The following is a 14,111-nucleotide window of genomic DNA, read 5'->3' as shown; positions in this document are numbered from 1 at the left end:
AAATAAGGATGTTTGGTGGAAAATTCACCTGCTGCAGTCAAACCTGAGAATCTGTATCTTATTTGGTAAAACCTCAAGGCTCTTCATGTTCCACTACCCTATTCCCTCGGGCAGAGCTCCGATTTGGGAAGCTCTCTTGCCTCTGGAGGCCTGGGAAGGCGTGTGCCACTGCTCTAAAAGGGGACACAGGCACCAGAGCAGCTCATGCAGGGATAAAGGCCAGGGTTCCCTACATTAGTAGTTCAAAACCAAGCTTTCCAAATAAAGCATGCCAGACCCTGGAGGAGTTTCAGCACTAGGAAGGTGTGGGAAGGCACAGTTCACCCATATCCCATCCTGAAGCATACTGTATTTACTGGCAGGCTTACTGAAAGCACTCGGGTCTGTAGGCTCTGAACACGTGGCAAGCACTAAGCTCTGCTGAGCCTTAGAGGATCACAGCTGTTGCTCTTTAGGGTAGGGCACTCAGAACATGAGTAAATTCCCCCATGCCACACACAGCCGGGGATGCACAGGGACAGCTTAAGCCCCAGACCAACATCTTAGCCCTGTGACTTTTCTCATCTTCCCTCTTCCTATGCCAATACAGTCCCTCCACCCTGATCCTTCTAGTTCAGGTCTCAGCCGTACCTGTGACTCACAACAGCTTTGGATCCATTGCTTTGCCCAGGTATCATTTATGGCACAGCAGCAAAATACAGAGGTACACGGTGATACACAATCCCCACAGGCACTTCAGGTTGCTGATCTTCATTCAGGCATCATCATCATTTAATGGTGCCAACACAGTATGGAGAGAGCCCCTGACAAAACCTCTACCCCCGACAGAGAAGGTGTAACATCATACAAAGCCGAGACACAGCAAGGATCCTCAGCCCCTTCTATCTGCAGCAGTATGGCAGTGCCACTAGGTACCTCCCAAATCCCCAAACCATTGAGAAGAAATACATTATCCCACTGTTGTAATCCTACAGATGCTTTCTTCTAGGCCATGTTGTGCCATACCTTTCTTTGTAAAGAGGCTGTGACAGGAGCAAAGCAATGAAGAAAGTAAAATGGCTTTCAGAAAGACAGAGTCCCACCCCCTCACAACCTTTCTGAGTTTCCCACCGTGACCACAGACATCCTCAAACTCCTCTTCTTTTGTGAAACAAGTCAATCGGAAACTGTCCCACACAATACTTACCCAGGGGACTCCCATGCTAGCCTGTTCCGGCATACTACTTAGCTAATTGTTAATACTGCGCGCCAGCTCATTAGGAAGAAGGAGGCTAAGAAAGGGAGCTGTTCAAACCAGCGCTTTGCTGTGTCAGCTGGGTGCCTATGTCTGTGCAGAAATGGGCAGCGATGTCAGGGGTAAACCCAGTCCTACTTGTAAGCCAGCCCAAGACAAACCAACACCCCATCATGCATTTACCACCCAAACCAATGACTTTCAGCAGCTCTTCTAAACTTTATAGGTTAAAGATTTCCCAGGAACAGGAATGGAGGCTCTGGAGAGCCAAAATCACTCACTCCAGTCCTACTTCAGAGCAGACGGTTTGATCACAGAACAAAAGCCAGTACCTTGCATTGAGAAGTCACAGGCTTCAAGGTCCATTCCAGTGTACAAAGCCAGGAGAGAAGTCAGGGTCTTTGTTTTCGAGGTGGTCTCAGGTGAAGACAGCGTGAATTTGATGGCCTCCCTTCACTTGGTGAAGTCTCTTTGCCCTGAGGAGAGTTTCAAAAGGAAATGAATATTCCCTACTGAGCAGTACAAGAGCTCAGGTGAATCACGAGCACAAGCAATGACGCCGGCCTCAAATGCCACAGCCACCCACAGACCTCAGCCCTTGGTCACACACAACAGTCCAGCAAGGCAAGGCATTTCACGTCCTGCCAAACACATTGCATCCCAATCTCCTTCTCTGCCATGTGTGGTGCCAGCAAAAGTCAAGGTACAAACCACCTAGGTGACCATCCGGTGGGCCACGCACTCCAACTTTCCCCAGAAAAAAATCCAGGTCAATCAGCTACAGAAGCAGCCTACAGTACTAAGCCACTTATTGCAAAGAGCTTCCCCCCATAGCCAGCTGAGCGTTTCTGCACACGTGAGATCATGATGCCGTCCCTCCTTTGTGGGGGAATCGTTCGCTTGTGTTTGTCTTACAACTACCAGTAGAACAGAGTGCTATCGTCAGTCTTGTACACCCCCACATCAAATGTAATTCCTCAGCCCCAAAGACATTACAAATATAACCAGGCGAGACAAAGGAAGAATAATTATTTCCAGTTTAGTGAGGCACACAGTAATTAAGTGACTTGTCAAAGGTCACTTGGCAAATCTGAGGCAGAATTGGGAATCAAAACTAAATCTCTCAAATTTCGGTCCAAGAGCTGGACAACAAAAGTCCCGTTTCCCTTCCTGTGCTCCTTGGATGCACACTGCTACCTTTGCAACAGGTTTCACCCTTCTCCCTGCTCTCCCTAGGCAGTCAAGACAATTCCCTTCCATTTCCTGCATTGGAGGAAATGAATAAATACACAGATTAAAAGAACAAGAACTTTTACCTTACTTACAAAATTAAAAAATGTCCTAGCTCCAACATTTGACAGAAGCTCAGAAGCTTCAGGCTCTTCTGTGAGGTGGGATTTGTAGACTGGAGGGTTTTGGTGATGTTGGTTTTTTTTTAATTTCCATCAGACAAAAATAAAAGAAGCAAAACAAAAGAGGGTTGTTGAGATCAATTTGTGATAGGTGCCAGGCCAAAGAAAATGGAGCCAAAGAAGTCAGAACCCTGCAACCAGCAACCTTTGTGTCAATTTAAGCAAATATTGTGGCGTTTCCATGGCAATCCCTGTTTTGAATATCCACTACACTCACTTTTTAAAGGGCTTTTCCTGTTTGCGTTTCAACTTCAAAACCTGTAAATATTTTCAGCCTTAACACATCCCAACCTCCCCCAGCCTCTGAAATGAGATACTATCAAAGCTCTGACATGAAGTCTTCTGTCTGCAGTACCCCAAAGCTGTGAAAATTCACAGCAAAAGCAGGTTGGCAACCCACCATGGCTGGGGATAGCAGAAGCACGGCTGGACCTTTGTCCCGCTCTCAGCACGGTGCCAGCCTCTTTGCAGCAGTAGGTGCAGGAGCCCGTTCCTTTCTTTTTCAAAACTGATGAGCGAAACGAGTCCTCGCAAACACACAGCACCAATAGCACGAGCCTAAGGCGAGGAGCACGCAGCAGGTGTTTTGCAAGCCTCCCTCCATCCCGCTCTGCCAGCTCAGGCCACCTCTGACCCGCCGCACCAGCCAGGGTTTCTGCTGGGAGCCTCCTCCTGTGACCTGCTCGGGGCCGGCTGCTCAGACAGCCCCAGCACTGCCCCCCGGCCTGACCTGCGCTTCCCTCCCTTCCCCTCTAACCTGAACTGAACTGAAGCTGTCAATCACAATGATATATGCTATGCTGCGTCATGTGCAAGTGGGAACGAAGAAGAGTCAGCTTTGTCCTCACTTGCAATCTGGGCTAGGGTGTAAATTCTCAAGCTTCCTCAGCGGCCGCTTGCGGCTACCTGCTACCACTGTCCCTGCTCCACCAACACAGAGCCCACGGGAAAAGTCCTGGCGCAACGGGCCCTGGTCAGGTTCTGGTATCAGCTGTCAGGAGTCTGGTGTTAACCCTCTCCCCGAAGCATAAAGCTGCCTCTGCATCTAATGCTGCTTTTTTGCATGCACAGAGGTGCACGAAAACACCTTCTGCTGCACTTCAGAGACATGTTGAGGACTTTCACCCCCAAGTCCCCAACTTCCAAAGCTTCGGCCTGTGCTGCTGGAGCGCAGCCTCTCCCAGCAGCCACGGGAGTGCACTGGTTAATTCTGAGTTTCCTGGCTGTGATGGATTTGTGCCAGGCCTCAAATGTTAGCCTAGTGTAATTTTTGGGAAGTCAATTTCCTTTGGGTTTTTTTTTCCTTTCTTTTTTTTTTTTGTTTAAGCTTTTTTCCTCTTTTCTTTTAAATGGAAAAGTAGGAGCATTTGAATGAGCGTCAGGACAGGGCCATCCATCCACAGGCTGTAGTTTCCCAAGAGCATTTTATAGGCACCATGGTACGTGCAGAGAACAACCATGGAAACAAACACCAAGTGACTTCAAAAGCCGTTACGCTGAATGCCCACAGAGGCAGCCTTGAGGGAGCGGTCCTCTCTCTCTCTCTCGCATGAACGTCACTCCTCGGTCCTGACCACCTCTCCCACAATGCCGGGTGCTTCTGATACCACCAGCAGATGATGCACGATACCTGCTGTCCTGGCCAGCTTCCAGCTCAGGTAATTACATCCTACAGGAGTTTCAGCTGGATATTTTATCCCTTCTTCACTTCCGGCCCTGAGCTGCTGCACTGGGAGTTGCTAAAACCCTGTCCAGATCCACCCCGGATATGAGTGCATGCCGGGGGCTGGAGGGAATTCTGTGCATCCCTGCAGGTCGCAAGAGCCTGGTGCTACAGCAAACAACCTTCTCTAGAAACACATGACAACGTACCTTCTTACATACATCCCGTAACACCCCCACCTAAGAATGAGCTGCAGAGCTGGGAAAACAAAATTGGCCTGCCACAATGGGAACCAACAATTTCTTGAGGCAGGTGCTTAACACTGCCCAATACAGAAGTCATTTGGTACATGGACACTGGCTACTCTCCTTTCTTGAAGTGAAAACTCTCCTCCCATCATCTCACAGGCTCAGGGAAATTAAAACTTGTGGTGACAGTGGTGAAAGGCTAAAGCCACAACCGCCGGTCTGCCTCAGCCAATGGCATCACATGCCACAGGGGATACCAGTGGTGTTGAATGTATGGGAAAAGATGGGCCAGGCTTAGAGCACCCATGAGAACAGGCCTAGCCTGGTTCACGACAGGCCAAATCAAAAGGTGAGGGTCTTCACTGTGCCTCCAACCCTTCTCACCACGCTGCCACTAAAAAGCCATGAGCAGGAAACACTGGGAGGGCAACACTGGATGCTCTCATCAAACCCTGCCAACATGCATTTCAAAGGGCAGGCAAAGATGCGGGTTCCCCATCCTCCCGAGGGAGCTGTGCTTTGGCATTCACCATAGCCACAAGAATTCAGAGCCCTTCGAAGCTGTCCAAGACATAAGGAAATGACCTGCTGACCCACTCTCCACTCAGGACAGCTCAGGAGTCCCCATGCTTGTAAGTGGGCTCTATCAAAACTCTGTTTTGTGCCCTCTTTGTCGTCTTCTTTCAGAATATTCTGGACCAGATCCTCACCTGGTGTAAAATCAGTGCAGTTTCGGTGGCTTCAGTGAAGTCATGCCAATTTAAACGAGTTGAGGATCCGGCCCTCCAAGTTACTGGAGCTGCCAGTTCTTCCTTTGGATAATCCTGAGGGTGATTTCACAGCAAGCAGCAGCACAGGCCCAGCCAGACTGGCAGGATCAGCTGCGCTTTTCTACCCCCCACGAGTAGGGCGGTCTGTGGCAGAGTCCCTACTGTGAGACCCTGCTGGAGCAACACTGGGCGTATCATCATCATCTCCTTCTTTTACCGAGTTTCCTTCTCTCTGTTGTTTAATGAAAAATAGATACAGCATGGAGTAAATTACTCTAGGCTTTGGATCCAGGTTTTCTAATTGCTGTTAGCAAGGGAGGTCTTGCCTTTCAGGGCACTGCGTCATACAGCACACCGAGTACCCAGGCTTGCCACGTACTTGGAGGGGGTGCAGGAGCAGAGCTGGTCACTTGTCCAGCTGCAAAATCCAACCAGGTTAGGTCTTCACTTGCTACTGTGAAAACAGCACGTCTTTATGAACAAACCAGATCTGGTCTTCCCTTCCCTCTACTCCCACCAGCCTCTACTCCAAGGAAGGTAAAGAGCCCATCACTGCCTGGCAGCTGCTACAAATCCCTTCCTCGTCCCCAGTTCCACTATCGTCCTGCCATCTATCCGCACAACGTCTCGCTGTGAGGGAAGCAGGCAACAGAGGCGCAGGGAATGTGGCACAGCTTCAGCAGGCACCGGGTGCGCAAGAACTTTCTGTGCTCTGCCCTCACAAGTCCTTCGCTATCCCCCCAGAGCAATTTTCTAGGCAACAGCGCGGTTGCATTCCCTTCCCTATCTCCTAATAAATATCATGCTAAGCAAGATGAGTATCTCCTTCCCAGACCAAGCAGCATGACCCACTTTCTGAATCAGGGCAGATGCAATTGGGCCCTGGAGTCCTGGACCCATCCCAAAGCAGAGAGATTTTGTAACAATTACAGCAAGAAGCAGAAGGAATAGAAAAGTAATAAGTGATCAAAGAGTGCAGTGGTGGAGCTGAAGCTGTGGGGTAATTACTACTCCTTGCCATCCTACGCTCTGGCATTTTCCTAGGACACTGAAGCAAGAGCCGCGTGCACATTCCCACAACATCTCTCCTCCACTGCCCTACATTCCTCAAAAGTAACAGGTCCAATTTCAAATTCTGGCTAATGGCTCAAATGAGACAACTGCTGCCCTCCCTGCACACCCACCCTGATTCTTCCCCTTCTCTTTTCCTTTCCCCACAGCAGAGTAGGAACAGCGGATTCAAATTCTAGCAGTGCAGATTCCCCCCTCCAGCAGACATACATATATGTACATCCTACCCTGTCCCAACGACAGCCTTAAGGCTTTTAACAAGGCAGCCGTGCCCCTGGCATTCCAGCACTGACATCTGGCTCGTGTGCCACCTTCCAGCTGCCCGTGAGCCCCACTTACAGAAGTGTAACTGCCTCTCCCCCCTTGTCCCCCTAAGCCTCTCCCAACACAGAGCTTCAAAACCTGCTGTTCATAGTGGGGAGGTTCGAGCTGTGGTCCTTTATAGGCGCAGCAAAACAAAAAGCCCCTGCAAGACTTGTGCTTTGGGCCAAACTCTGCCTGGCTTGCTAGCCACAGAGCAGAGAGGAGGTGGCTGGGTCCTGATCCCAGCAGTGCTACTCTCAGTTTGGAGATGCTCCTTTTTTCCAAGGAACAGCTATGTACTTTCTCAGATGCAGCTGGGATCGGACTATGACCCAATGGGCATGGAAAACAATTAAAAGGAGGTGGGGTGAATGTCAGTAGTGCTTTCATTGCTTGAACCTGCAAATAAAACTTCCCTCCCAGAGGAGCGCAAGCCTCTATGGCCAAAAGCATATAGAAAATCCCATACCAAAGAGAACAACGTGCTGTGATGTGCCTGTGCTCAAACCGGCTCTTGTACTATGCTCAGCTCTGGGGCACACAAACCCACCAGTCTCTGTGCCCAGTGGGTGCCGGGAGGCCCACCAAAGGGTCGCTCATCCATCTCAGCTGCCTCTCCTGAAAAGCACGACAGGCAAGCTGCCTGCAAGTCTTAGAGCAGCACCCCAGCAGCTTCAAACGAGACGAGACCCCCATGCCAGGGATGCACAGACAGCAAAAGATAGCACTTGCCTCAGAGCAAGTCTGACAGACGAGCGACGGGCAGGGAAAGGAGCAGAGCTGCCGTCGCTCACTCAGGAGCTCAGAGCTGGCACTGGCTTTCAAACTCAAGACTTCTCCCCTGCTCACTGCCTGCCCACTGGAACAAACCACCATCAAGACAATAGCACAGAAATACACACTAATGGGCACTTTGACCAGCACAAACAGTCGCCTTCATTGTCTGACATGGTGAGATGAGGCAAAAGTAACTTTTAAAGGATTTCCATGGCAATTTTTCTTCTTGGTTAAATAAAAGAATTAAAAAAAGAAATAGAAAAAGAAAACCCTTTCACCCAAACTTCAGAGATAAAAAAAGGGGAAAAAATCTTCATCTTAATTCAAAATCCTATTTGATGTGTCGTGGCATGAAAATGTTTTTCACTGCATTTTTTCAGTGTGATCTCATGCACCCTGCAAACGGGGTACGCCCAAAACACCAGGTATTTTATGGGACACAAACAGAGCGCAAACATACACAATTAAAAAAAAAAAAAAAAAGGGATTGGTAAATATTTAAATTAATCAGAGCTGGCATCTGTGCAGCCTCCCCTCCCAGAGAGAGGGATGTTTGCAGCTTTGAAAAAATAAAAGTGAATAACATGACCTTTTCCTTCATGTTTGTCAGCTCACTGCAGTTTGGTGGGTTGAAGCAGCCCAGGCACCTCCCAAAATGAAGTCCAGCAAGTGCAGCCGGGGCTCCTCTCCTCCCTGCCTGGCACCGGGGGCTTGGGGCTAGCTCCAGAGCTGGTGGGGACGGAGCTGGCTGGGGGAGTTGCTCCAACCTGTTTGCTGCCTCACTCATAATGCACGGGTTTTGTTGTGTTTTGGTTTTTTTTGTTTTGCCTTTTTTTTTTTTCTTTTCAGTTTAATTGTTGGAGGAGTTTAGAAAGCTGTTTGCCAAAAAACAATCGACTCCAGGGAGCCAGCTTACACAAAAAGGGTGTGTCGCTCGAGCGAGGCTGTGGAGCCATGGAAACCACCACCTTTTGCATTTGCCCAGGTGAAGCCAAAGCTTTGTGGATGGCTTGTGAAATCAGCAGAGATCTGCAAGGAAGTGAAACACGTACATGCAAGTGTGCATTAAGCACTCAGAAAGGTGGCCCCATACACTGGCACTTAAATCTCCCATAAGCAAGGGTGAATGCTCACACTTTAGTAATGCTGTTTTTATTTTAAAGTTCACAAAAACACACCAGCGAATGCACGAGCCGTTTTGCATGCAGCCGAACAGTGCGCACACCCGGAGCGCTTGTGCTCATCCAGGTCGGCAGCGCAGGCAATGGCACAGGCAGAGACGGTTCTGCGCCTGCAGCACACGCAGATGTGCAGGCTGGCAAAACTCCCTGCCAAATGGCCGCGTGACCAGACAAATGGGAATCTGCGCACATGTGTGAATAAAAGGCACCACCACAACACATGCAAATGTCTCAAAAGCCAAGATCACGCCTTGGGTGTTCATTCTGACCCGCAGAAGGAAAGCTGGCGGTGGTGGCAGGCAGGGGGACCGGTGAGGGGAGAAGGGGTATCTCCTGGGGTCAGTCTGCAGCAGTGGGGCACGAGGACCGTGCCATGCAGGACCCCGTGTCCAGATGCAGGCAAGTATTTGGGGGGGGATGTTTGTCTTGCAAGCTGGCGTGTGAAGGCGGGGGGCTGGAGAGGGACCCTGGCTGCATTCTTCTCCATCTTAGAAAAGAAAACAGAGAATTCCTCAGAAGCACTGGCTGCCAGCCTGACTGACAGAAAACAACCCAGGAACAAAGTGCAGAGAAGGGATTTTAAAGCCACCCAGCTCCTGAAGGGTCTGCTCCTGGACTCTCCTGCTACCACCTGGAAAGGGAAGAGTGCTCTGAACTACAGCTCTTTTGAAAGAGGTAACATCCATTATTCCCCACTTTCAGCTGCTGAAAGTGTGCTGACAACATTTCAGGTTACAGGATTTCACCCACTCTGGTGGAATACAGTCAGAGAAGTGAGCAGAGGATAAAGCCTTACCAGGCCATCTCCTGCAGACAAGCACAGAGCATCGTGTGGCATACAGTGCAACCTGGAAAAGCTGAACAGGCACAAAGAGTCCACAGGAACCAGGTTCAGCATCATTCTCAAAATCAGAGCTGGCCAGAGCCAGCAAGAAGTCAGACCTCTCTTCCTCTGGTTTGACTTTAGTCTGCCACATTAACAGTGGGATGATTCGATCCTGGCACTTCTCTTACCTGGAGTCAAAGGTCCCTGACCACAAACCACATCAAGAATCAGCTCCTGCACTCGATGAACCCTGAAGAGACGATTACAGACCCCTCAATGTAGGAGAGATGAGGGCAGCGATGTTTCTTGTGGTGCAGGGAAGGAGGGAAACCTTTGGAAGCCCATCACTACTATTATGATTCACTGTTGGCTTCCATGCATGTATTTACACCAGATCCGAATTAGTCTTCAAATGCAATGACCCAGCCTTTTCCCATTCACAGCCCCTTCTTTTCCCCTTTCGTTAGAGAATCCCAAGGCAGGTGCCAGCCAGTCAAGTACATTTACCTGGAAGGTCCCCAAGGCCACCTCCCAGCGAAGGCAGGGCATGTGGCATCAGGCAGGACTCAGGAACGGCACCCAGGTGCTCTAGACACCATCTCCGCATCTGGGCTGTCCCTAGGTGTAGCCCACGGCCACTGCAGAGCCTGCTGCTCCCCAAGGGCAGCTGGCAGAGACAAGGGGAGCTCCCTGGACGGGCACTCCCCCAAGGGGGACCACGGGAAGGGCCCAGCAGGCCCACAAAGCAGGCAAGTGCCGGTAAGGCTTGGCGCGTCAGCCTTTCTGGCATCGACCTCCCAAACTCATTCAAATATTTCCCCTTTTTTTTAATTTAATGTTCCCTATAATTCATCTGTCCCAAAAGATAATCAATAGAGGCCGTAATGAAAATTTGAGCCATATTTTATGATCCGCTGCAGGAGAAAGGGCCACATCAGCAGGACTAGCCTTGGCTTCCAGCATCATTTCTGTGTGCATTTGCCTGCTCTCTGGCCAGATTCCCCCCTCCACCCGCCCAAGGCTGCTGACAGGGGCAGCCCCTCCAGGAGAAACTCCCGCTCTTCCCTCCTACTTCAAACAGCAGCTGCTCGAGCTGCAGTTGAAGATGTACGTGTGGGGAAAAGGAAAGTTCCTACAGAGTGCAAAGGGCCCTGACCCAGCAGCCTCGAGGAACCTCCCGAGCATCCCTCAACTTCTCAGCTCTGAAACAAATCCTGTGGCCCTCAACCAGACCCTGGGGCGAATACAATGACCGTGTTACAGAATCTGAAGAGTTATTTCTACCCTTCACAGTAATTCCCTAATCCTTGGCACTGCCCCTCAGTCAAGAGGGGCTTCACACTCCTCCCAAACATCACCCAAGAGTGAGGGCAATCATTCATGGGGGAAGAAGAGGGCTTTTCCCCAGGAACTGCATGAGTCTAGAGCCTGCCATGCTGCACTGCAGCCTTTCAGGGCTCCTACCATTGACCGCAAAGACCAAAGAAGCACTTTTGGGCTCCCAGGTTCATGTGCAGCAACACAGTTACATACAAGAGATCAGGGTAGGCTCAGTACTCTCCATTTCCAAACGCTGAACATTAGCAGCCATGGGAGCAAATTCCATAGCTCCACTCAAGACTCCAGCAAAACGCTCATCTCTTCTCCCTCCTGTGCACCAGGGACTGTCAGCTGGGTCTCAGTCCTACAGGTACATTCGAGCTTTTGAACGGTCTGAAAACAGGGATCTGGAATCCCAGTTTTGTTCAGCACCATTGGAAAAACAAGGGGGGGAAAAGTTCCAGGAGCCTAAAGCACATTCTCACTTCTAGATTAAATATCCATGTCCAGTCACTAGGACTGTGCTCCTCCACATCTAGTCCAAGAGGAACCTCAGGCAATCCCGCCTACCTCTCTTTATTCCTTTTAGGCACAAATATTACAACTGCTCCCCAACTCAACCATTTAGCTATAGTATATATTAATTCAGGAGCTGCGCTGACCTTACTTCCCCAGCTGGGTAGCAGCAAGGAGGAGCAACCACATCTCAGTGCCAGCCTCCACATGCTGTTGTGTGTTTTTCATTCCACATTATAAATCCCACAGCATTTTCAAGCACCTTCATCTATTCTCCCGGCACACAACTAACAGGTTTGTTGTTTTTGCACATGCACACGGACGCAGCCAGGGCTGAAACGAAGGCAAAAGCCTCACTCCTGTTCCCGGAACCCTTCTCCACCTCGGATTCCCAGCAGCGGGTCCCCTGTCCTCCCTCTAAAGGCTGGAGCATATTTCATTGCCTGAAGCTGCCGCGTCCGCAGGGAGCCGGAGGTAACAAAACGGTCTTTGATTTGGCCAAGGGAAAAATATCAGAAGTGAAAGGCCAGAGTGAGGAATTTATAACAGCAGCTAAGGCAGCAAAAATACAAGCGCCTGACCAGAAGCTGCCCTCCTGCTCAGCACGTCATGTTTTTCAGCTTCCCATGTGTCTTGGAGGGGCAGGATGTTGCAGAGAGCACAGCCAGAAACCACCAATTTTCTCCACGCGCGAGTGTACTGACACCCTCACGAGACCCCTGCTACACAGCACTCAGCCCTGAGGCATAAGCTGGAAAGCCAAGAAGCCTCTGCTCACCCAGAGGTGCAGGTGGTAATCTCATATTATCTTACTGCTTGAGACTGTTGCCCTTCCTTTACAAAAGTGATGTAGCAGCGTTGTGCAGGTATATTGGTGATACTCTACCTCCCAAGGTAGAAAATGCTCTCTGTCCTGGACTGGCAGCCTGAATCCCTGTAACCAGTGGTCAGCAAGAGCAATAGCCAAATATTTCCACCTTTCCTTTCTCTTGGAAACTTAGAAATCAACCATCTTTGTTTAATAAATACAACACAATATTCAAATTAATTGTTGCTTCCAATAGGTAAATAAGGTGACAGATTTGCAAGATGTGTGACAGAAGGAGTGTGAATCCAGAGGACATGGGTGAGCAGCTTTGTGCTTTAAACTTATAGAGGACAGGGGACTGAAATCCGAGGCAGAACTGGGAATAGCGCTGCGGTCTCTGAAGCCCCGTGTCAGCTGTCAGCACCACATACAGCCATCCTCCTTTGGAAATCCAGCTGCCAACAAAGTAGGCCTTGTACTGATACAGCTACCTGCCTATGAGAAACTTAGGGAAAGCATGCGGGGATGTACCATGGCTGTTGCAGCCACTGCTAACTTGCCCCAGATTTGAACTGGTGACCCTTACTAATATCATCCAGTCCCTTGATATCCTCAGGGAGCAATCAGCACATTTTATTAACCCAGCCAATTTTAGAAGTGCATACGCAGTATTCTAGTTACTTGTTACAATTATGCATTATAGGTCCATTTCATACATATGCTTATGCTGAAGTGATGTGTAGTACTTTAAGACCGTTATTACACCGTCAGACCAACTGCATGAGGATCACGGGGCTGAACAAGCGCTGGCGCTCTCAGAGCACAGAGCATACCCAGTGTCTACAGACATCACTTGCAGCAGAAATATTCTAACCTAATATAAAGTCTCAGAGATCCCCACAACCAAATCCATTTTTTAAAATGACATGTTTCCACCTATTGGTCCCCGGAGTGAACTAATTGCTTTTGCTAGTTTTAAAAGCCAGAGTTATTTCACTGAAAAAAATGAGCAAGTGCATGGGAATTCAGAGACATCCTCAGATTTCTGACGTAAAATCACCATGTATGCAGATATATTTGCTGCCCAAACAGTCAAACTTCCAGCTTTACTGCATGACATGCCACAGGGGAATTCTTCACTTCACAGTGAAGGTGGGAAAACAAGGAGTTAAAGTAACCTGACCAAACTCAAATAGCAATTTAGTCGGAGCTAGGAGAAGATAAGATTTCTGTCTGTGTTCTAACCACTAGGTTATCCCCTTCTTTGCTAAATAAACGTCTCAGTCTGAGGGGAGACTATTTCTGCCTAAAGACTGGTGTTTTGTTTTGTTTTGTTTTAAATTGCCCTCTTTTTTTTTCATTTTATTTATTTTTTTAAAGATGACACCCTACAACAGGGAAGCTGCTTAGCAGGGCATCAGTCCAGGACCGTGCTTAGGTTACTATCTGGTTCAGAAAAGACTCGCTAGAAAGATGGCCAGCAAGAACAGAAACATTTTTCTACATCCTGAAATAGCAACATGGTCTGAGTCTACCACCCATGCAAACACACACCCACAAGTTCAGATGCCCTGTAGACAAAATTGCCCAGAGTCCAGTTCTAGACCTACCTCTCTAGTGTATGGGCTGGATAGTCACTTACAGTCCAGAACAAACTATTTACAGACAATACAAATATACCAATTATGTATAGTAACAAAATCTGAAAAAATCCCAGATAAAAATAAAATTAGAGAGACAAATTTTTCAGGGATGATAGCTAGAGGAAAAAAGCGTATGTCTTTTCAGAAACCTGTACTCACCTGTAGCAGGAAGCAACCGTGCATTCCGGGTGCAGAACCACATCCCGGGACATGCTCATCACATACGTCTTGTGAAAACCAGTCCTCGCTGTTGAGCAGAAACCCAGTGGGAAGCAAGGAATCCCTACTTCTTTCTAGGTAAAAGCAGTTCAGCCCCACCATTTGCTGGGAAAGTTTTAG

At 49.0% G+C, this 14,111-nt stretch overlaps 1 protein-coding gene across 1 annotated transcript in view; it reads right to left on the bottom strand.

The window, feature by feature from the left end:
* The window catches only part of CASZ1 (castor zinc finger 1), a 206,399-nt gene that overhangs the window by 168,580 nt on the left and 23,708 nt on the right, over nt 1-14,111 (bottom strand). Inside the window, exon 2 of the mRNA XM_087755152.1 lies at nt 1,567-1,710. The gene's annotated coding sequence lies outside the window, so the exon portion shown is untranslated. The remainder of the gene's footprint in view (nt 1-1,566; nt 1,711-14,111) is intronic.

The sequence above is a fragment of the Nipponia nippon genome, unplaced genomic scaffold, assembly GCF_047370975.1.
Source record: "Nipponia nippon isolate SJK-2023a ecotype South Korea unplaced genomic scaffold, ASM4737097v1 scaffold_19, whole genome shotgun sequence".
In the NCBI taxonomy this organism is placed as follows: Eukaryota; Metazoa; Chordata; class Aves; order Pelecaniformes; family Threskiornithidae; genus Nipponia; species Nipponia nippon.
Note: the sequence above shows the minus strand (reverse complement) of the source record. Positions and strands in the feature narration are given on the sequence as shown.